Source organism: Dermacentor albipictus, chromosome 1, assembly GCF_038994185.2.
Source record: "Dermacentor albipictus isolate Rhodes 1998 colony chromosome 1, USDA_Dalb.pri_finalv2, whole genome shotgun sequence".
NCBI lineage: Eukaryota > Metazoa > Arthropoda > Arachnida > Ixodida > Ixodidae > Dermacentor > Dermacentor albipictus.
In genome coordinates, this window is record NC_091821.1 from 83365232 (window position 1) to 83390122 (window position 24891).

A 24891-nucleotide genomic window follows, 5' to 3' on the forward strand; every position below is an offset into this window, starting at 1 on the left:
GAAGTGAGCACATAGGCACGCTAAGTCACCTTCAAGTGCATCATTGCATAGCACAGCTTGAGCCGTTCTCACAGCGATGCTCTGTTCTGGTGCAAAGCTATTAATAACACTCTTCACGCCGGCAAAGTTCTAGTAAATTTCCCTTGCATAATTCACCAGGAAAGTCACGTTTACTGTGAAAGGAAACTTGATAATTAAGCCAGAAAAGATGCTATAACAAAAGACAGAGGTTTCTGTCACCTTGAAGTTCCTACATATATAAGCTCACCGTGATGTCATGGAGTGTCACAGCATCTTGTCAGGCCTAGTAAATGCGTTATCAATAAAAATGGACGACATTGTAATACCAAAAAGCCAAAGACTGAACGTAGCAAATTCCAAGGACCTTCACTGAGCCAAACAGCCCAAATACAATTTTTTTTGAAATCAATGATATCACACTGGCGTGACGGCATGAAATTGAGAAAATTTAAGTCTAAACTGATTTGGCATTTATTTTTATATGTGTCCCTTTAACATAAACGCATCGCATGTGTGCCACTGTGTGTTCAGCAGAACTTCTCAAAATATTCTGCATTCTTTTTTTATTTCTCCTCTCTCCCTTCTTTCTATTCTTTCTTACTAACTTCTGCAAGCCCCAGAACCTTTTCTCTCATGGCTAATGTTCAGGTACTGGAGCTATGGGCTAGATAAGATTCAGGTTTCTCGCCATTTTGAAAGCTACTGGTTTGGCGGGAAATAAGCGCATGCACGGATCATACACTCCAGTATGGTGGTTAAAAGTAGAGGTGGCGCCAACGCCCTTATGTTCGTAAAACCCCTCAATTTTCCAAAAGTAGCGCCATTTTTAGATCTTTCCGCCACCCCGCTCTCTCCGACGTTTCCTCCTCCACGCCCCCTGTCGCCCCAGCTCCTTCCGCTCCCCCATTGGTCAATATATGTCACATGGAAGCAGGCGCCGCGCTTGTGTACATTTTTTCTTTCCAGCACGCTCCGACCGCCATTGTTGGCCCTGCGCGACGTAAGTACGCGCAAACAGGCTGATCGAGTGCGTTAGCGGAACAAATCGAGTGTGTTAGGGACAAGAGCTTTTAATTGTGATGCCGTGCTGCTGCGCCTTCGGTTGCTGTAACCGACACAGCGACGGCAAAATGCTTCTTTCTTTACCATCCGGCGAGCGCAACGCACAAAGTGTGAATACATAGTATCGGGCAGGCTGACTTCGAGGAAGTGGCAAAAAACGCACGGCTTTGTGAAGTGCCACGGTTCCTCACAACCTCTTCTTTTGAGCCTAGTTCATGCCTGCCGCTTCGAAAAAGTGTATGTGTTCATGCTGTGCGTGCTTTTAGCGCGTTTGGGTTGACTTTTTTTCGAATGTGCTCTCTTTGTCTCATGTAGTTTCGTCTTGTGGCTAAAGTGTACGCATCTGAAGCTGGCCTGTGACGTAAAAACGACTTTATTTATGCTATGTTTTGAGCTCCACCAGAAGTTAGCACAATCTCGAGGCTTTTGCAAGGCTCACTGTGACTTACGTATGCAGTTGTTTAGCTTCGAATGTACGCCCGCATGTATCGATTTGGTTTGTAGTGATTAACGTTTTTAACGTCCCGAAACGACTAAAGCTATGACGGAGGTCGTAGTGGATGGCTCCGGATAACTTTATTTAGGTCGCCTGGGGATGTTTAACGTGCACTTTGAACGTAGTTGTACGTGGGCCGGTAAATTCCTCGTTGGCGTTTCGTAATTCTCGCGTGGGCGCGGTAGCGCTGCGCCAGAAATTGGCGCCTCGGCGGGAGTGTGTTTCTTTATTAGATTTTATTTACCAGTTGTAGCAACGTGTCATTATTTCGTATTATCGACGGCGCCTCCAGGGCACCAAAGCGGCAACGGGAACACTTGTAATGTCACGTGCTCTCCAGAGGCCTCTGTTAGCCGTTACATGTGCCCTCCTGGAGCAGTACTTCCCCCCCCCCCCCAAAAAAAAAGAACTCTATCGTCGCGATTACTAGAGCAACCCGCAACCAAAAAAGCGCCTGCTCACATCTGCTCAACGTAGCGTCTAAGAAATGCGTTTGCAATGCCGTCAGAGCCTGTTGACTTTTTAATATTCAGATTAAGAAGCATAGCAGTGACGCTGTCACGAGTAATTACTAGTGTTTTCTCCGTTATCACCAGAGATCCTTGATAGTCGTATTCGTGTAGCTCAGAAAATGCAGTCTGAAGATATGATTGAAAATTTCTGCGATTTCCCTTGGTTTATGTATAATTCGACCATTCACTTTTAATTTATGTATATTCTGATTACCTTCAGTTATGTGGCTCCAAATTTTTTTTTTTGGGGGGGGGGGAGGGTCAGTCGTAATAAATTCTGCCAAAGCCTTGCTGAAGAATTTGTTTCTTGCTTGTCTAACTTTTTTCATTAAATCATATTTTAATTCAATGAACTGAGATGTAGAAGTTTTGTGCTGATTCCTGAGACTTGTTTTATTTTCCGTTTCGTCTGTATTATAGCTCTACTGATCCAAGGATTTCTGCAACGCTGGTAAATTTTTTTTGGAGGAACGAAATGACCAATGCAATATTCTGTACTTGAGCGAAAAATTTGCCACAAACGCTCCAACATCATGACTGGCAGAATCAAGATGCGTTTCCAAATAATAAATTATGGCCGTGTCGTCAGCCTTGTTATAATCTCTAATTACTGTCTAATATTCTTATGTTTACCACAGCTTTTTTTAATCCAGTTAAAAGACTTTTATTTATGGTCCGAAATTCCAGGTTCCGTGAGAGCAGCTCCACTGCTAAACATTTCGGTAACAAGTAATAGATCCAGAATTGAATTTCCGTGAGTTCAGTATTTTACAATTTGCTCAAGATTAAGAAAGCACATAATATTCACTAGAATGTCCCTGGTAGTGCACTATTCATACTGCAAACTGTTCCAGTTGATAGAAGGCAAATTAAAGTCTCCAGTAACAATCAGGCTTCTACCGGATAGTTTTAGAAGATGATCGTGTAATTTATTCAGAAAGTGGGCACAAGTGGGCAAGAGCGGGCACGTCGGCTGGCCTCCTGTCAGCGTGAGGCTAAATCCGTTCCTGTTCTTCACGCAGTTCCTTCTTGGCTGGACAGTGACGGTCGGCGCATTACAAGATGCAGCACGCAACCGTTTATCATCGTTACCGCCCCCCGTCAACCTTACGCACATGACCGGCAGCACTACAAAGACACCTGGGCGTCATCGCACCGTGGATTATCGACGTCATCGGCAGCTATAAAGAGCCCGCCTTGGTCACGACAGTTGAGTGGGCACGTCGGCTGGCCTCCTGTCAGGATGAGGCTAAATCCGTTCCTGTTCTTCATGCAGGTTAGTAACGAAGCTTGTACTGTGAAATCAGACAGCCCGTGCTTTTTCCAGCTGACGTGTCCACACGGTCTTAGCATTCTCTGTTTGAATGTTCGAAATGTACTATCGCTACTGATGTTATGTGGGGACGTGGAACCGAACCCTGGTCCCACGGTAGACCAACAACTCACTGAGTCACTTCAAGGGCAAAAAAGCATCCAAAACAGACTCGACGAAATTGAATCTAAGCTTAATATTGTTGAGGCAGCCACATTAGCTATCACAGAAGTTAAACCTGAGGTGGTTAGGCTTGAAGAGACTATTCGAACTATGGAAAGTAAGCTGATAGAACTAGACTGCCGATCCAGGAGAAACAACATTATTGTGTTCGGTGTAAAAGAGAAAGATGATGAAACGACAGATGATTTGACTGAAAAGGTGGTTAACGGCGTTTTTAGCGAGACCATTGATGTGACTGTTTCTTAGGTCGAACGGATTCACAGGATAGGCCAACTCAACAAACGCCGTCTCGTGATAATAAAACTGATCGACCACCGTGAAAAGATGGCCATATTGAAGAATTGTCGCAAGCTGAAAGGGAAAGACGTCTCGATTTCGGAAGATTTTTCAGCCCCAACCAGACTAAAACGTCAGAAACTATGGCAGAGCTCCTCAGCAGTAAGAAAAGCAGGCGTCAAAGCCCAGTTGGTCTACGACAAAATTAAAATTGATGACGACCTGCTCTAATGGGATGCTACAGAAAATAAAAGGGTTCCTGTTAGAAAGCCTGACGTCAGCAAGAAGCAATGAACTAAAACTGGCAATAAACAACCATTTTGTTGCCTGAACCTTATAATGCCCGTAGCATTATGAATAAGTCCGAAGAAATGGGAAGCATCATTCTGACGTGCAAACCGCATTTAATGATAATCGTCGAGTCTTGGCTGCACAGTGAAATCAGCGACGATGAGCTAACGCCACCGGGCTATCAAATTCACCGCACGGATCGGGATTCCCGAGGTGGTGGTGTCGCAATTATCTTTCAAGAAACGCTACACGTGGAGAAGCTTCCTGGCGTACCTGGTATCGAGAGCGTAATCTTAAAAGTATTTCTTGATGACCTTAGTCTCGTAGTAGCAGGGTTTTACAGGCCGCCTAACTCAGGTAATTTCTTTTTTGAGAAACTTAATGAATTTTTATGCGCTAGCAAGAGTTATTCTTGGAATTTGATTCTCGGTGGCGATCTTAACGTACCGTCCATAAACTGGAACAGTAAATTCTCCAACCCCTTATGCAGCTCTGCCGAGCCTTTTCTTGATATTATCTTTTTCCATGACCTAACACAATTAGTTACCGAACCAACACGGATACAAGGGGAAACTATGTCTATTTTAGATCTTTTTCTTGTCAGCAATAGCATCCTTAATCACAGTCCGAAAACGTATGTTCTTGAAGGTATATCCGATCATAAGATGGTAAGTTTATATGTAGATTTGAATTGTATAAAGAAAAGCAAGAAACAGGAATATATGGTACCGATTTTTGCGCATTCTGATGATGTGAGTATATTGGACCGGCTTGATATTTCGTTTTCACAATTTGTTGCCCTCTCTGAGTCTGGGGAAATTTCCGTTGATGACTTGCGGTTTTTCTTCAAAAACCTTGTTTTAATGTGCATACAAGATTTCGTACCATTCCGAGTGAAGTGCATGCAACGCTCAAACACATGGATGACGGAAGAAGCTTGTACTGCAGCTTTTTCATCTTTCGTCCCACGCTTGGGACGAAAGATGAAAAAGATACGAAAGAAACTTCGTTGCAGTCCCTCCGAAGATACCTTGCAAAACCTTTCCGACATGCGCAGACAGAAAAAAGGACACCTTTAAGAACTTGCAATCTGAAACAGGATCCTTCAATACTTGCATGAACGCGACAATCTGAAACGTTAACTGACATTCGTGCCGTTCAAATCGTGCAACATGATTTCCAGCAAAGTAGGAACCCTTCAATCGAATAATAAGATCGCTTAGCGAATCGAATGTGTTGTTGCTGCCGTTCTTGCAAACTCGATCCGAAGTTCTCCACTCAAAAACTCATATCACTTTAAGCAAGCGAAAAGCATGAACGAACCGCCGCCACCGCCACTGCTGCCGAAAGTTTCAAAATCGGCAGAAAAAGAGCGCGAAGCGGGTGTGGATGGGCTGTCGGCGGCGCGCATTGAAATGTACACGGCAGCGCTTCGCTGTAAAGCGATTTGGGCCCAATTGTTTGGTAGTGAAACGTGCTGACTGCATTGAACTGATGATATTTTGCCCTCCAATGCTACATCTTTGCACGAAAAGCACGGAACATTCCTGCTATACATGAAATACTGTGGTATAAAGGCTATAAACAGGGATGAGGTTCCTCAGACGGTGGCCAGCCTTTCTGAGGCATTTTATCGCTGTTTGTAACCTTTATACCAAAGTGTGCTACTCCACTTGCCAGCCCCATTCTTGATTTTGGCTATACATGAAAGGAGCGCAAAACGCAGCACCAGTGCATTATTGGTGCTTTTTGTTGGTGTTCGGTATGCGTCAGGCTGGCGCTGCTGTTGTGGAACCCAACTGTCTTCTACTGCACTGGTTATAAGAATGCGTGTATTGATACGCAGTGAACTTAAGAGGAAGCTTTAGCTCGGGTGCTCCTATCTAAATACATTTAAAAGGAGAATTCGTATTCCTCGGCAACCACTATGCCACATTTGACGAGGTTTGTTGTATTTAAAAGAAAAAACTTAAAATCTAGTGACTGTTGGTTTCGAATTTTTGAGTTAGGTAGTCAATTTTTTATTGAAAATGAGCAAAAATCAAAAATTTTCGAAAGAACTAAAAAACTCGGTTACTCAACAACGAAAAACGATAATACAATTCTGTGAATTGCATTAATAGTACATCTAAAGCGGACAAAATTGATATGTTACACATGAATATAAAAAAAATTAGTAATGTGGAAATACAGCTTTTGCAGAACCCTTGTAATCAACGTAATAAATTAACCTAAGATGTAAAATTACATATCAAATTTTTCCGCTTTAAATGATATAATGCATGCCGTTTACAGAACTGCGATATCTGTTCTTGATACAGACCTATCAATTTGTAAACTTCGTGCTTCTATATTTTTTTCAAACTGTCGAATATTAAAAAAATCTTTTTAACAAAATTCAAGCCCTAAATCGAAATTACGCTTCCAACAATCACTAGAAGTTAACTTTTTCTCTCAAATGCAACAAATTTCATTAAAATCAGTCCAGGGGTTCCCTCAGAAAAACGTTTTTGCGTTTTAGATGTATTTGAATAGGCCGCGTTGGAGTTGGGCACGAGCTAAAGCTTCCTATTAAAGCAGCTATATGCTTCACCGCCTGAACGCATACATAAGTACATTTTCACTTCTTTTTCGATTGTCTGTGAAATACAAGGTAGTTACTAATTTTAGTTAAACATGGCTTCAACACTATGGGTGACAGCACAGTGGCAGGATCGCCGTGTGGCTTCACACACATTTCATTTTTTTTTTCGGTAACAGCAAATACATAGCACTTTATCACAAGGGTGTCTTGCATGATTACATCTAAGCAGGAGAACCATTTAGGTACGCTCCCATTCATGAGAATGGTGCGAATAATATTAAATTATTTTAGGAGCCGAACATATTGCGTTGTTCTCTTTTTTGTGAAAATAATGGCTGCTACCTCCCGTCAAGCTAACAGCACCACGCTAAAGAGCTCATTATTTTAGTCGCCAGCAACTCAGCTTTACGATGTCCTGCGTCTAACGACTTCTACACAATGAGCAAAATGAGAACAAGGTCAAAGCGGGAGCCAACGTATCGACAAGTCGACTTGTCTTTTTCAAGCCGACATACGCTTTCCTCGGTCCAGTATATAGAGCTAGGGTTCTTCTAAAGGGGAGGGGGGTAAGGTGGATGGGTGCGGCAATGACCGAAGTTGTGTTAGCGGCGTGGGTGTAGAATTGAAAACAAAGGAGTGCTCTGCACAAGGTCGGTGACACGGCCGTGTGTCAGCCGGCGTGTCAACGGCCGTGTGCAGAGCACCCCTCTATTACCTGCTTCGCTGGATGTCGTGGGCTGTCGTGTCTCTTAAAGAGATAATAAAAGGAGCGGCAGAAAACAATGCTCGTGAAAAAAAATTTCTGAAATGGAATAAATATGTAAATAAAAGAAAAAAGGAAATAAAGGAAGGGAAAAATCACTAAGCAACTAAGAGAGAGAGAAAGAGAAGAGATGAAGGACTGGCAGGGAGGTTAACTAGACTGAGTCCGGTTTGCTATCCTACACGCGGGGGGGGGGGGTGGAGTGAAAGATGAAGTGTTGTTCCCTATAGCTTGAAATTTAGCATACAGAATAGATTCTAAAGCTCCCTTTGAACCGTTTATGCCCATTGGTTGGAATGTCTTGAACTTATAGATAAAGTATGATTCTCTGTATTTTCTTTCTCGTTCAGAATGGAAATTTGACTGTAAGATGTTGAGTTTATGTTCATCAAACTTACGACGTAGTTGGTTGAAATAGTCGGCGACGGCTTTGGGAAGCTATTTAGCTGTGTCCGCGCGATGTCCGTTTAATCTGACGTTCATTGAATGTCCCGTTTCGCCGATATATTGTTTCTTGCAGAAGGAGCATTCACGCATATAAATCACATCCGAACTTGTACAAGTAAAGCTAGTTTTCACTTCGTGCGTATAACTATTTGCGGTGCTTTTAATTTTAATGTCACTTTGAAGGTGCCTGCAGGTTTTGCACCTAAGGCGACAGCATGCTTTTATTACGGGGCAATGAAGTTGGCTGACTTTCGCGTGCACTAACATGTCTTTAAAGTTTCTGTTGCAGCGATAGGTAACCCTTGGTACATCCGGGAACACTTTTCTCAGACGCTCGTTACTTGATAATACTGGTTGGTATTTTTGTAGGATGTTTATGTCTGGGAGGGCATTGGAATATTTTCCTATGAAGGCTGGCGGTCTCAGATTCTGGTGTAGGCTGTTTTCTAGCTAACTCCGACTGTCTCTCCAATCTTGACGCGGCCTCATAAGCTCTGTCGAGAGCAACTTGAGGATTGTTTCTTTCTGCTAGCGTAGTTTTAAGGTCATTTAGGTGGAAGATATAATCGTCTTCGCTGCATGTTCTTCCTATTCGTTTCGCTTGTCCGACAAAAATTTCTTGCTTGCAGTGTCGTGGGTGATGACTGTTGTAGTCTAAATATTGCTGGCTATACGTAGGCTTCCGGTAAAGTGTCGTTCTCAGTTTTCCGTTTTCTATGTAGACCGTCGTGTCGAGGAAGTTGATTTGACTAGGAGAGTGGTGAGCAGCAAATTTAATACTCGGGTGAAAGCGATTGAAATGGCTAATTAAATCGGTTAAGGCGCTTGTGCAGTGTTCCCATATTCTAAATATGTCGTCAATGTAACGAAGATAGGTGTGGGGTTTTAAAGGGTAGGATTTCAACAGGTCTGCTCCAATGTGTTCCATGAAAATGTTCGCATACGTGGAAGTGAACAGCATGGGAACACCATTCGCTCCTGGGTATGCGTCAAGGTAATTGCTAACAACATCAAGTACAGGCTCAAGAACTCTTTTAAATCGACGCAACCAACAACACCAGTAAAGCCTAAATCCCAGTTAGCTTCAACACAGAAACACACGCCTAAAATCTTCAACACCAGCTCGCACGCACGTTCCACCATAGCTAGAACACAATAAGTATCTACAAAGACGGTGGACGCGGAACCAACACCACCTGAACACCCGCTTATACAGAAGTCCACAACCACCCGCGAAGCCTTCACGCAAACAGCTACACACACTAATAAGCAGACAGATACACAAACAGACATCGGTGCAGGCCTCGACAAGAAAATAAAGCGTAGGAAGACACCATCTGAAGATGTTTCGCCCCGGAGGTCTGCCCGAACCAAACAAAAATGACTACCACGCACTATAGGGATATCACACGCAACAACAAATCTCGCCTTTCCTCCAATCCCGTAAACTCGCCGCCAAACAAACGAATTACAGATTTCACCTAAAAACTTACACTAGCTGCATTAAACAAAGAAAAATCCGAAAAGGTCTCACAATTAAGGTTAGATGTGCCCTCGGCTCCTTACCCTCCAGGCTATATTATTGAAGTGGAATGCTGTCCTAGAAAATGCATCGCTCTCTTTAATTTATATTCTCGAAGAACACTGCCAGGAACAACTTACGATAATTACTGATCAGCTCGACAGCATAAATTTATCTGAACCTGAAAAAAAGAGAACATTAACAATTCATCCAAACTAGGAAAAAAATTACAAGATAAATACCAGCACAAAGGTATTAGAGCTGCAGATCCACGCTAGAAAACTAATGTAACCCCCACAGCACATAGCTCCACCGATAGTGCTACAGGCGAGCATCCAGAGCACTGCAGCAACGTAGTAGACATATCCCAGAGTCTAAGCCTCGATGAAGTTGATCTCCTGAAACGTGGTCTAACGTTTTGTCACACGAACAACGCAGTATATGAATACGAACTCCACAAAGATATAACACAGTTTTCAAGACGCCTGCGCACCAAGGAGTTCTTTTTTGATAGGCCAGACATAGGAAAACAAGGTAGAGACTCTCTTACCACCTAGCACGGGGACACCGGAAGCCGAACAGTGTTCAGACATGGATTTATACATAAAGCTAATTTCAAAGGAAATTCTAGAGTTAGCGCGGCATTGCGCGACATCTTAATTGGTGAACCCGATATTACTTCCTTCTAGCGCCCTTTCCATCCTCACCATGCTGTTTATGATGTACGTGGGGAGGATGGAAAGGGCGCTAGATGCAAGTAATATCGGGTTTAATCTTTCATACAAACAGGCGGGTACAGTAGGAGAGCAGCAGCTTCCAGGTTTATTTTATGCGGACGACATTGTGGTGCTAGCTAACAAGCAACGTGGTATGCAACGTCTGGCTAATATCTGTGGACAGGAAGGCGATAAGTTAGGTCTGAAATTTAGCGTTAAAAATCAGGTGTTACGGTATTCCATGAAAACAGCCGACAGACAGTGACAATACAGGGCCAGGAAATAACTCGCATAAAAGAATACAAATACCTTGATATATGGATAAATGAAGGAAATCTATATATGGAAACACCGGAAAAAACAATAACAGTAAAGAGCAAGAGAAATGCAGTCATAATGAAACACAGAGCAGTATGGGGATACAATAGGTACGAGGTGCTCCGGGGTATATGGAAAGGTGCATTGGTTCCAGGACTTACATTTGGAAATGCGATCGCGTGCTTGAAATCAGGGGTGCAATCAGTACTCGATGGGAACCAAAGGTCAGTGGGACACCTCGCATTGGGCGTTCACGGGAAGACTACAAATGAAGCTGTGCAAGGTGATATGGGCTGGACAAGTTTTACAAGTTTTGAAGTCAGGGAAGCTCACAGTAAAATTGATTATGAAGAACGACTGAGGAATATGGAAGAAAGTAATTGGGCTGGGAGAATGTTGAGGTATTGGTACGGGAAGAACTAGGAAGCTTACCAGCAAGTATGCGGCCTGTATGGTGAGCAACACAGCAACAAAGAACGTCAAGCGGACAGTCAGAGAGGCTGAGATAATATAATGGGTGGCGGCAATGGAAAAGAAACCTGCCATGAGTAAATTCTTAAGAGCAAAAAACGAAGCGAGATCAGGATGCCTTAGAACACGCACTTATCAAGCGAGACATAAGAAGGAAGAAGAGGCATGAGCTTGCTGCGGTAAAGCTAGGGAAACTATGAAGCATGTTTTATTAGAATGTGAAGACATTTGCGCAGCATTCGCTTCAGGCAACACTGGCCTCCTTAAAGCTCTTGGGTTCAGCGAGAGCAGGGGGAAAGTAAACATGTCTGCAATAGAGATTAGTAAGAGGCGATTGGAAGATTGATAGAAGTGAGGAAACTACAAACAACGGAGGTGTACAAAACAAAGTTCACAATAGTGTTTCAGAAAGTTTGGTTATGGGAATTTATCGCGTTTTTTTTCTTTTTTTAACATAGGTAGTGTATTAGGCAATATAATAACAAGAGCTTGGTGGCGCAACCCACCATCCCGTTCCAAAGGGGACACTCATAGTATCCACCCATTCATCCAACGACCAATAGCAGCACTGTACAGTTTCTCACTGTAACACCTAGAGGAAAATCTGGCGCCACCGTCTATAGGGGTTTCCTAGGGGGTGCTGCGCTGTGATGGGGATGACGGTATATATATATGTCTGCAATGCATGTCTTGGCTGGTGTTGTAAAAGGCTTCGTATAAAAGGTGGATACGACTACACAAATAACGCGCTCTTGAAGTAAAATCTTCGTAAAAGGTTGTCATTCAGGCATATTACATCTTTCCGTGAAGTTTACTCGCTTACCATGCATAACCAAGCGAAGAAAAGCAACAATAGACGACAAACTGTTCCAAAGCGAGCGCGAATCTTGTCGTCTGTCCTCCAACTTTAGCGCCCGCTGATACTTTTTACGTATCCTATAATTGTACATGCAATAACAAGTGCTCATAGTTAAACAAAACATGTTTTTGTGTAATAGTAACGCTAAAACAGCTTTTTATGGGCTACTTTAGCAGAAAATGAATCATTGTGACAGACGGAACGGTGCTTGCCAGGCGCGTCTTCAAGGTGTCCTGGCTCTCCGAGAACGATGCGAATCCGAAGTCACAATATACCGGCATTCCCATGCATACCAAAGCACAGCAGCGCCAGATTTTCCTCTAGGTTATATATTGAGAAACTCTGTGAGCGGCACTGTTGCACGTGACGCCAATTGTGCTACCGGCGCTGTGCTTGAATAAAACTGTTTAAACTTTTCTCATGCTTACATATTTTCACTTTAAAACAACTTTAATGCACAGCTATGTTTTTTGAACAGCATACATTGTAATTTTTTTACTTCCTCTTTACGTAAATTTTAAATTGCGCACCCCCTTTGCGGGCTGCAAGTCGCAGCATGATATCAATATGGCGCCAGATTTGATCCGGCGAACGTGTGCGCTCGAAAACGTGCGTAGGAAATTTATGAAAAAGCGTTGCGCGGGCGCTCCATTTGTGGGGCCGAGTACGCTGCAAGAGGTTTCATATGTACTATCAACGCAACTATTCCTTCACCTTTCCCGAAGCATGCCTGCAAATTTCTCGCTTACATAATTGAGGAAGAAGAAGAAGGCGGCGAGTCAAGAAGCGTTCTTCAGTTCCCGCATTTTCCCAGCTTTTCTTGTATTTAATCGTCGCGAGCCAATGTTTATTTGTGCACATCTTTTCCGTGAAGTTGTAAGGACCACGTGGATACCCTTTTTGCCACAGTGAGTGACTTTTCACCATTTTACGGACATTCCTGTGCATCCGTCGGCGGCGTCTGACGAGCACTTCGGAGACCACGCCTTGGCCTCCGGGGTGGCTCAGTGCCACTCGTCCGCTACCATCATGGAATACCAAGTACAGGGAGAAAGTATTCTTCCGGAGGAAGTCACTCAAGAGCAGGGATGGCAAACCGCAGGTGCTAGAAGAGCTGGCGCCAAATCGCGGGAAGCTAACCCGAACGCCATGGCGACGCCTTTGGCTCCCCATAGCTACAAGTCTAGCGGCACAGCGCTGAAGACCAAGATCATTAGGGCGAGCCGAATGCCTGTTCTTCCCAAAGAAGACACGAAGATCGTTATTAGACCAAGAGGTGGGCTGAATATTTCAAAAATTGGAGCGGCCACGGTGGCTGACGCAATACTTGCAGCCTCCGGCATCAGCCAGCACGAGCTCACACAAGACACTCTGTGCCCGAACTTACAGCAAAACATCATGGTGGCCAGCACTCCCAGACGGGAGAATGCCGATCGATATGCCCGCATCAAGCAAATCCGAATCACGGGCAAGATTCACGAAATCTGCGCGTACGAGACAGCCCCGCACTCCACGTGCAAGGGGGTCATACGTGGCATACCGTTGCAAGACGACCCAGCGACGGTGGATGGCAAGATTGTTAACCCGAACAACCCTCTTGCACTAGCAGCCAAGAGAATTGCTCAGACTGGGACCATCATCATCGCCTTTGACGGGCAGCGGGTACCGAATTTTGTCAGGTACGGAACGCTCCTGATGAAATGTTCCCTATATCGAAAGCAAGTGGACGTATGCCACGCCTGCGGAAGACTCGGGCATCGCGCCGATGTATGTCCAACACCGAGCGACGTCATCTGTCGGGGATGCGGCCTGCCAAATCCCAATGAGCAGCATCAATGCACCCCAAAATGCAAGATCTGCGGTGGTCCGCACCTTACAGCCGGTAAAGAGTGTGCGCGCAGATTCAAGACGCCATACATTGTTCGCCGACGACGCTTCGAGCGTGCCAGGCAGCAAGAGCAGCTCCCCACGCCAGCACCAACAGCACCAACTGCACCATCCAGCACCAACCGTAGGGGCGGAAGACGCTTGCGCTCGAGAAGCCGCTCTACAAGCCGACGGGGCTCCAGAAGTCGCTCTACCTCGAGATCGCGACTTACATCGCCTTCTCCAGCGCGCTCCAGCTCCAGAAGCTGCTCCAAGTCCCGTACTGGGAGCGACTCCTCCAACAGCTCACGTTCGAAGACTCCCAACGGCGGTAAAGGCAAGTCCTCTCTAACGTGGGCCGATAGGGCCCGTGGCAACCAAACGCAGGCGTCCAACTCTCAAGACTCGCACGACCTGCGTCTCACGAATGAGCTCGAAGAGCTTAGGCGTGCCAATGATAGTCTTAGAAAGGAAAACGCTCTGTTCAAGCAGGAAATCAGTCGGCTAGCCGCCGAGATGGCGGAAATACGAAGATTGGCGCTCACACAGCCAGCTTCTCAGCCTGCCGCACGCTCTTCGGCCATGGACACAGTGGAGGCCCCTCCCAAGACGGTTGCAGTGAAGCGGCGTGCCCTGGATGACTCAAGGGGAGACGAGATGGTAGAACTCCTGTCTGACCTCAAGAACGCCATCTCCAACATACAGACAGGTCTCTCACACGTACAAGAAATGATCGCGCACCCTCAGCTGGGCCTGGTCGCCCTCAGCACTAGAATACTTAGGCTGGAGGGAACCAGCCACGGATCTTTGCCAAGCACATCTACAGCTCAGGTCCCAACGTTGCCCAGCGTCATTGCCTCACCGACGGAGGGTGCCATTGTGAATGCGGCACTTTCGCAATTCATTCACAAGCCCAAACATGGATAACGTAACTAACGTCATAACAATGTGGCAGTGGAATTGCGCAGGGTTCGCCAGCAAACGGGCGACCCTGCGACAATACCTAAAAAGCGTAAAGGACAAACCCCAAGTAATCGCCTTGCAAGAAACGATCACATCATCACCTATCAAGCTCCCCGGTTTCCTTACGGTGGCTTCCACTGAAGGAGGAAGGGGGGTCGCTATCCTGGTCAGTAAAAAATTCACGTGCCTTCAGCGAGACCTTGGTCCCGCGGACAATGGGATCGAGTACGTCATGGCCGAACTCCTTGTCGACCCCCCTACGCAGCGCTTAAGAAGAAACAGTATCTTCATACTGAATGTTTACTGCAGACCCAGCGTTCACAGAGCCAGGCCTAGTGGTATTCTCAAGAAGGCCGTGCATTTGGCTGGCTGTCAGCCTCTAATTGTCATGGGGGATTTTAATGCCCAGCATCAGGCGTGGGGCTATTGTACCAATACGAAGAAGGGTAGAGACATATGGGATGCGGCAGCGGAGGAAGATCTTACGCTGATAACCGATAAAGACTTTCCAACCAGGAGAGGGAACTCGGTATGCCGAGATACGACTCCGGATCTTACCTTTGTCAAGAACCTGGAAAACGTCAAGTGGACGAACACAGCCATGGACCTCGGTAGCGATCATTGCATCATCGAAGCTGTGATCAAGACTGCCCGCAACAAAACGAGGACCTTTAGGTTCACTGACTGGGACTTGTTCCGAGCCAACCGCTCCGAGCGCGTCCTTAACGATGATATGGACCTATACTCTTGGTGCGACGAGATAAAGAAGGATGCGGCTAGAGCCACCAAGGAGGTGACAACCGATCTGGAGGTGGACAGGATGGACAGTAGGCTGGCGCATCTTTTGGAAGCCAAGCAGGCACTGCTCGCGAGATGGAAGACTCAGCGCCATAACAGAAGACTACGCAAGAAAATCTCCGATATAAACAAGATGATAGAGGCTCATTGCAAGGTGCTATGCAAGCAGCAATGGGACGAGCTGTGCGACTCGGTGGAGGGCCAGCTCAAGAACGGTAAAAGCTGGGGTCTCCTTAAGCACCTACTGCACGATGGCAACACCAAGCCCAACCAGAAGAGAGCTTTGGCGAAAGCTGTCCATTTGGCCACCGACTCGACTCCCGATGAGGCAGTCATGGAGCACCTCATAGACAAGTACCTGGCGGCCACGGACGATCCGGTGCCCCCCCAGTTTCCCGAGTACGAAGGGCGTGACGTACCATCTATGGACGAGGATTTCACTGTGGCTGAGGTCAAGCGAGTTCTCGCATCCCTCAACGGCAGATCTGCCCCTGGGCCCGACGGGATCACCAACAAAATGCTCAAGCATCTCGACGACGCCTCAATCGAGTTTCTTACGCGCAAGATGAATGATATCTGGTGCAGCGGCCTCATTCCCAAGAGCTGGAAAACAGCCTACACAGTACTCATACCGAAGCCAGGTAAAGCGCCGAGCATCGACAATCTAAGGCCCATCTCCCTGACGTCGTGTGTTGGAAAGATGGCCGAGCACGCCATGCTTAACCGCCTCACTGACCATCTCGAGTCTAACGAATGCTATACACACAACATGATTGGCTTTCGGTCGGGGCTTTCGACTCAGGACGCCATGAGACTGATCAAGCACCAAATCATTGACTGTACCTCCGCCGACACTAAGGCAATTCTCGTCTTGGATCTGGAAAAGGCTTTTGACAACATATCGCACGCCTTTATTCTCAAGAGCCTGACAGAGTGTAACGTCGGCAAACGGGCGTACAATTTCGTGCGATCTTTCCTTTCCTCAAGGTCCACTAGACTGAAGATTGACGAGTTTTTGACCCACGAAATCCAGCTTGGTCCAAAGGGAACACCTCAGGGGGCGGTGATCTCCCCGACGCTGTTCAACATCTCCCTGATCAACCTGTCGAGGGCCTTGAACAAAATCCCCAACATTAACCACACGATCTACGCGGATGACATCACCATCTGGTGCTCCAGTGGATGTGAAGGGCAGGTCGAGGGTGCTTTGCAAGAGGCCATCGATGTGACGGAGCGGTATCTAATCCCCACCGGGCTAAGGTGCTCGCCCGCTAAATCCGAGCTCTTGCTCTACAAGAAGAGGCCCAGAGGCGGTTCACACCGATCCTGGAAGCCAGCAGCAGAGAGCCACATTACATTATTCACCGGTAAGGGCTCCCCAGTACCGCGGGTAGACACTATCAGGGTCCTAGGAATGTTTATCGAGTCGAACGGGGCCAATGGAGCCGCCCTCAAACGCATTTGTTCCAAGACCGAAAGCGCCCTCGGCCTGATCCGAAGAATCGCCAATAGGTACTGCGGAATCAAGGAAGACAATCTGATCCGGATTATCCACGCCTTCGTGCTCTGCCACCTCGCTTATTCAGGGGCTATGCACAATTGGCTCGTATCGGAGCGCAACAAGATCAACGCCTTAATCAGAAGAGTCTTCAAGCTTGCCGTCGGCCTTCCCATGCGTACGCACACAAAAGACCTTCTCAATTTGGGAATTCACAACACGTTCGAAGAAATCGTTGAAGCCCAAGAATTTTCCCAGTTTGTCATACTCTCCGGTACCCCAACGGGCCGAGCCATACTTGGCAAGCTGGGACGTAACCCCATGGTCGTCAGTCTCGACGCTGTGAAGCTGCCCAGCGACGTAAGGTCCAAAATTTACATACACCGGATGCCACGAAATATGCATTCCACCTACAACGAAGGACGAAGGCGAGCCAGGGGTAAAGCTCTGCTCGCCAGTGCCCGCTTGAACAAGGACCGAACATGCTTCGTAGACGCTGCTTCCTACGTTCAAGAAGAGGCCTTCTCCTCAGTGGTCATCGACTGTGATGCTAAAATCCTTAGCTGCGCTACCGTCCGCACTTCTAATTCCAGCGTTGCAGAGCAAGTTGCTATTGCTCTTGCATTGACGGACAGTGTACATGACACGATTTATTCGGATTCTAAGGCCGCTGTCAGGGCCTTTCAGATGGGAATGGTGGCTCTTCAGGCCCTACGTATCATCCAAAGTGCCAAAGACATGAAACATCACTCTTTGGCCTGGTTCCCTGCGCACATTGGGACCATTGAGGGTGCCTTGATCAACCCCAACGAGGAGGCGCACTCAGCTGCACGAGGTTTGACTGACCGTGCGCTGGGCAACGCGTCCTCTCCTGGGCGACCCGAGCCTCTCTGCTCGTACAACGAAATATGCAAATACAATTATCTGTCAAGAAGAGTCCTACCTGCGCCGCACTCCTCGCTGTGCAGGGCCCAGGCAGTCACTCTCAGACTACTGCAAACAAGCACTTACCCGAGCCCCGCAGCGCTACACACAATGTACCCCGACCGGTTCCCAAGCCCGGATTGCCCTCTGTGTGGTGACTATGCGGACTTCGAGCATGTCCTGTGGGGCTGCGCCTCTGCCGGTCCTCCTTTCACTCAAGAGGAAATGAAGAAGCTGATTAGGGCCCAGGATCAGACCTCTCAAACCCTGGCAGTCCAGAGGGCTCGCGACAGGGCCGTCAGGTTCCACCTGATGGTCCCCGAGTGGGCCTAGCCAGGTGGCGTGGCGTTTGCTTACGTCTCTAGTGGACAAAATAAAGTTATTTCACTCACTCACTCACTCACTCACTTACATAATTGACGTGTCGACGCCCGCCGCCCTGCCCCCCCCCCCTCCCCCCCCTCAATTCGTTGAGGCTGCCCTGGATCCTCCCTGGCGATGCCTTCGAAATTTTGACACTTTTTCTAATTGTCCTCACAATGGCTAGAAGCACATGGCTTGGAGACATCCAGTGCTCATCATGGCATTGAATTTTTTTGACATATTTTTTTTCTAAATGTCTTCACAATTGCTATTGAGTACAGCTTAGAGACATCAAGTGCTAGCCATCTTGAAGATGTCTAAACTATAGCTTGACATCGCTCAAGCTGCTTCTAGCCTGCTCAAGCTGTATCAAGCTAGCTAGTAGCCAACTTGTGCTTCCAGGAGTAAAATATGTCGCTCTACGGGAAAAGAGTATATAGAGGTTCTTGCGCCTTTGCTGCTATTTGCGCATCGGTTGCTCTTAACCGGAAACACGGTGTACGGATTCAATCTTATAATTTCTTGCTCTATGCTTAGACTTTGTACCTAAGTACTGATATATAAGCTACCCGACACAGGCGCTCCTTAAAGCAGGCCAGGTGTAACAGGGACAGCAACAAAATGGGAGGTTACAAATATTCGGGATTTCGAATAAAATGACGCGATGCTTGCCGCTTTTTAAGAACGAGCCCAGCGGATGCACGTGCGGTCACTTAATTCAGGCGTCCGTGCATACACCTCCAGGCTAGCCATCTGCCAGGCTGCGGTGGTATTCGGGGTTCGTGTTTGTTGCGGAGCTTTACCGCTGATGGCTCCAGAGGACTCGTATTCCCATGCCACCTGCCTCGGAGGAAAAATATTTTTTTCGGAGAGCACCAGCGGAGCCCCGTGCAAGGGATCGATCAACGCAGTGTGCAAGTGCATACAGCTGCATAAATTGTGTTCCGCCAACCATTCTCTAGAGAAGAGTCCCACTTATTGGAGGGAGCGCGCATGGCAGCTTCGAGCGACGGCCTGCGGCTGAAGGCCTTATCACGGATGGAGCTGGAGTGCACTACAATTCTATACTACACTACAGATGGAAGCAGTCCCAGGAGGACCAATTCGCTTTCGGAGAGAAGGAATCACGGCAATGATTAGACGCCATACAATATGAACCACAGAGAAAGAATATATTCCCTATGTATAGTCAGACTGAATCGGGGAGACTGGGAAGTAAATACCAATGTAACCTCCATGCCTGGTCTGGCGACGTCCTTCAACGCGCCAGGTAGGGTAAATGAAGTAGAAACATATTGTTACGGGGTTAAAAGTAGTCAGAAGCACGGTGGAAGAATCCACCGTGGTCAGAAGTATATTTACAGGATATTTACAATAACTGTAGCAGCTGACAAGGTGGTAGACAGCGCGCGAAGTCCAGAGCGTCGTCTTTGAGGGACGAAAGCGTCGTCTTGCAGGATATTTCAGGGACGAAAGCCGACACAGATCGTGGTGATCAGTGATGACTGTGAATTTCCAGCTGCACAAATAGGGGCGGAATTTGCCCACTGCCCAAACGAGAGCCAGGCACTTGCGTTCGGTGATAGAATAATTGCTCTCCGCAGGGGAAAGAAGGCGGCTGGCGTAGGCAAAAACACGTTCTCGCCCTACTTGTTTCTGTGCCAAGATAGCTCCAATACCGTGGCCACTGGCGTCGGTACGGACTTCTGTTGGAGCTGACGCATCAAAGTGAGCGAGCGTGGGCGGTGAGGTAAGCAGCCCAATCAGCTCGGTGAAAGCACCAGCTTGCTCAGGGCTCCAAATGAAGGCAGCGTCTTTCTTGAGCTGATCAAGAGGGCGCGCAACGTCCGCAAAATTTCGGACAAATCGGCGAAAGTAGGAGCAAAGGCCCAAGAAGCTGCGAACATCCTTGGCACACGTTGGTACGGAAAGCCCGTATTTTATCGTGATCAGGGCGTATCATCGTATCATCGAATGGTATTTGCTCTTGAGCAGATCGTATTCGATTCCAGAATTAATATTTAGTAGTCGATCCTGTTCGAATGTAACGCATAACAGCGCTTTGAAGTGTCGCGGGCGAGTGACCGATGCAAGTGAGAACTGTTTCGAATGATTCCGATGATGGAGAGTCGCGGCTATTGCGCAGAGGCTCACCAGTTCCTGACCCAATTAATTCGCACGGGGGATAACTTGTGCTTAACAAATTCCTAGCTGTCATTCGATATAAACGCCCCGTTCTGGGGCAGCCTGTAAATCTGCTAACTCGATTCAGGCAAGGAATTTTCTTTTCTTTTTGGTTAGTCTCACCATGTTTGCATTCTATTAAAACTGGGTGGGTATGTGTATACGTATCGCACTTATACACTTCAACGAACGAAGTATATCTGCACATATCTCTACGTGTGGGTGAGGCATGCCGTTCCTTTATTTCCTTCATTATTGTGGTTATGATAGAGCACCGTATAACTGGAAGTAGCCGTTTATAATATACAAGCTTATCAGTTGAGCGGACGTACAGTTGGGAACGGCATTATACATCCAGGTATGAAATATAAGATAAGCGTAACCGGTTTTTCTGGAAAATAAGACTCGAGAATAAATTCACTTTGTTTACACCCCTAGAAAAAATCCGAAAGACACAGCTATCTTCTTTGTTTTTAAATAAACAAATTCTGGGTTTTTACATGGCAAAATCAGGACATTATTAGTAGGCACCCGATTTAGTTTTCACCGCCTAGATGTTCTTTGACGTGTACCTAAATGTAAGTACACGACTGTTTTTACATTTCGCCCCCATTGAATTCCGCGGCCTGCATTGAACTGGCGAGCTCGAGTTTTAAGTAACCGCGCCGACTTAAAAAAGAAGAGAGAGAAAAAAAGCATGGACTAGAAAACAAGTGAACACAGTTTACGGGCCAAAGATTAGTATTAAATAGTTAAATAAATCAACAATATGATACCCTGTACCAATTGGTTACCCGCATTCTGTTACTCGAGGGAGCCGCACACATGAACGGAATGTTGAGCTGCCTGTTCTTTTTTTCTATAAGTACTATACTTCACGTAAACCCGAAAAAAGTGCGCTGGATGGGGCCGATATTTATTTGTTTAAAGCGGCAAGTTTATTCCGTCTGCGTTTTGCGAGAACTAATGAGGGAAAACTATATGCGCAAAAGCACATACGAGAGACACATGTGCTGCTTGAAGAACAAGCGAAATATTTGTTCTCCAAGGGAACTACAATAACATAGTAGAATGAAAGCCGCGAAGTGCAATAACCGCGCGGTATAAAATAATGCAAAGAAAAAGGCATTGATCCATAAGACATAAGTACACGTCATATATGTGTAATGAGAAACATAATTTGAGCGGTCCCATCGCAAGTACCAGTGCGTGAAGTAGTACGTAACTATACCCTGCCCAGCAAGTATAGCCAGCACTTTCCAACGTCGCGAACTTGATGCAGCCCAATTCACTTCGATTGCACCGCAGCCGCGGTATTTTTCGTCGTTGGGTGCTTCACCGCAAAGCATGCGCAGCCCCCGGCCGCTTGTCCCACTCGATCGGATTCTAGTCAACTTTGAGGTCCAATATATCGGACAAATGCTCTATTGCTGGGCCTCGGGAGGATATAGTTTTGATGTCAAATACACTTCGTTTTAAATAGATAGACCGTTTGAGTCAATGCCGCGTATGTCTTAAAATCGAACAGAAAAACGATGCCAAAACGCACTGTTGATTCATTTGGCAAAATAAATGTTTACGGTATCGGGGGCGAGGACTTACGTTGTCGCCATCTGTCGGAAGAGCCTCACTTGGGTTGTATAAGAAGCATATAACGCGGCGCGCTGCTCATAGCTTTGGCTTACGGTGCTCAATAAAAACACCACGCGGTAGCCCTCTTGGAGATTTCTGTAAGTACTTTCAAAACTAGGGATGTTTTTCACTGTCAAAATAATAATCTAGGGCAAACTGAAAGCACAGAATCGCTTAGACACTATCTTTTTACCCAACATGTACAGAGGGCGACACGGTCGCCGCGATGGAGTCTCCCGAACCGGCTTCTTGCGTGAAAGGTAGGCAAACGCTGAGAGCAAACTACGCGAAATATGTTCTCAATGCGAATGCCAAATGCGACACGCGGGCCATCGTGAACCTACCTTTTCAGTGGCTATCAGACTGTTGCGATATGATTGGCAATATTACCAGCCACCCCTGACCTGATAGTGGTGGCGTGCGATGGTAATCCTATCCGGATTTCAAAAGGAGACGCGAGTTAATTTGCACTAAGATTTCAAACTACTCTTCATTCCCTGGATCCCTATACGCGTATAGGTATGTACTGAGTCAGGCCCCGGCAGCAACGTGAGTCAACATTCTGTGTAGTCTGTGGTTACCTTTGGCATTCACGAGCGCATATGGTTTTATAATAATAATGGGAGGTGGTCCCGCATAACGTACAGGGATGGCGCAAACGATCTGGCCGACGTACTTGGGTGCTATAACGTAAAACTATTCCAAACTTTTCTATTCCATTTCTGCTATCAGCCCTCCACGATTGGTCAAAAACTGTTTTCGACCACCCCCACTTCACCTGTCTGTCACTCGACGTCACGAAAACCACGATACCTCCCCATCTGATATGATGTGTACACACTGATTATGCATGACTTGACAGAAAAAAGAACAACAATTATTTCTGATTCGACCCCTTTTCGCCATTAGCCCTCGGCTATTGGTAAACAGTTTTCGGGCAGCACCCACTTCGCCTGCCTGTCACGCGACGTCACAAAACCGCAAGAACTCACCGCGTCAAAGTGACGTGAACGCGATATATAAAGATGCATTAATATGCCGAACAAAACTTAATTTTCTTCTGAATAGCCGCAGGCTGCCCCGTTTCGAAAGGAATAGAAGATGGCTGCCACCGATCGCTCAGACGCTGGCTACTCGCACATGCCGGAGAGCATGGGTGTATTTGCGTATAATAAGACTTCTTGCGTGGCCGTGTAACGTTCTCGAGCACTTTCGGCACGTTTACCCCCTCATTCTGCCAAATCTTCTTTGCTGAGGGTCTGTTTTAGAGTCATTCTTGAGCTTCCGTTGCATGCCGCCGCGAATTTCGACCAGCCACCGCAAGCTAAGTAAGGGAATGCCGACCAATCGTAGACACCGACACCACCCTCTTCATCCGGTTATCGACTTTCATTGCAGTGGCTCGGCCCCATCGAATCCCTCTCCACTTGAGCGTTTTCCTCGAATCTTGTCAGGCAATTAGATACGACAAGCCGCTCAGTGTAGGCAATGTTATTCGTTTTTCAAGCAATCGAAAGTGACCTCCTATGAACGAGGACAGCGTTTGATTGGTAGTTCAGACAACCCTGTGGGTGACCGCCCGGTGCTTGCGTTGGTGGTTACGCAAATTTGACGTCAGGAGATTGGAATAGAAACATATTGGAATAGTTTTACGTTATAGGGCCCCTTGTCTCTGCGATTCAGAGCACGTCATTACCGCAAATGGAGAAACTGCCTAAGCCTTTGGATTAAATTGGCATTGAATTTACATTGCATATTAACTTCGCGGTCGGTGTTGATGGGAGGAGCTTCGAGCTCCTAATTCTTCAAGTCGCCGATTTCAAATTAATTAGTGCCCGCAGAGCCCTGAAACTTCTCCTTCAAGTTAACAGGCCCCTGTATTTTTCATTGCAACGTAAAGCACCAATACGGCGACCTACCACGTCGTGGCCCCTTTAATTTTCCAGGTTTGTAAAGAGGGAGTTTTAGCTCAGGGGAATCGAGAAATACATAGGAAAATACATAGGAAAGGAGAAATCGTTTTGCTCGACAACCACTGCGCCACATTTCTTGAAGTTTGCTGCATTTAAAAGAAGTTAGAATGTAGTGGCTGTGTGAAGCAGATATTTTATTTAAGTCTTCATTTTTTTTATAAATGCTGTTTGAAATTGCAAATTCTAGTAAACAAAACTACCAAGTTAACAACTATGTAGCTCAGCAACGAAAAACAATATCGCAATTCTGTCAAATGCATTAATAGTACATCTAAAGCGGGCAAGTTCGATATATTTATTGTGAGTACATGGCTCTCAAACACGAACACTATTATGTGAGTAGGACTTTTGCAGCACCTTGGTAAACAAAGTAATAAATTCACGTAAGATTATAATTAACATATAAAATGTTTCTACTTTAGATGTTCTGATCATGGATGCAATTTACAAAACTGCAATATCTATTTTTGGTGCAGAATTACGGATTCATAAACTTCGTGCTTCAATTTTTTTTCAAACTTACCAATTTTTTGGCAATTATTGTAAAAAAAAAATCAAGGCCATAAATACAAATTTTGCTTTCAACAGTCACTAGAACTTAATTTTTTCTCTCAAATGCATCAAAGTTCATTAAAATTAGTAGGGGGTTACGTCAGCAAAAGACTTCTGCCTTTTAGATGTATTTGTATAGGCGACGTCGGAGTTGGGGGCGATCGAGCTAAAGCTTCCTCTTAAGTCCCCCGTGTTTCATATTTGTTTTCCCTTCAGTGAATTGGGGCAATATGAAAAAAAAAGAGGAAAGGTAAATGTTCCAAAGCAAGACATCATCTATCAAAGGCAGTTAAATTTTCTTTCCA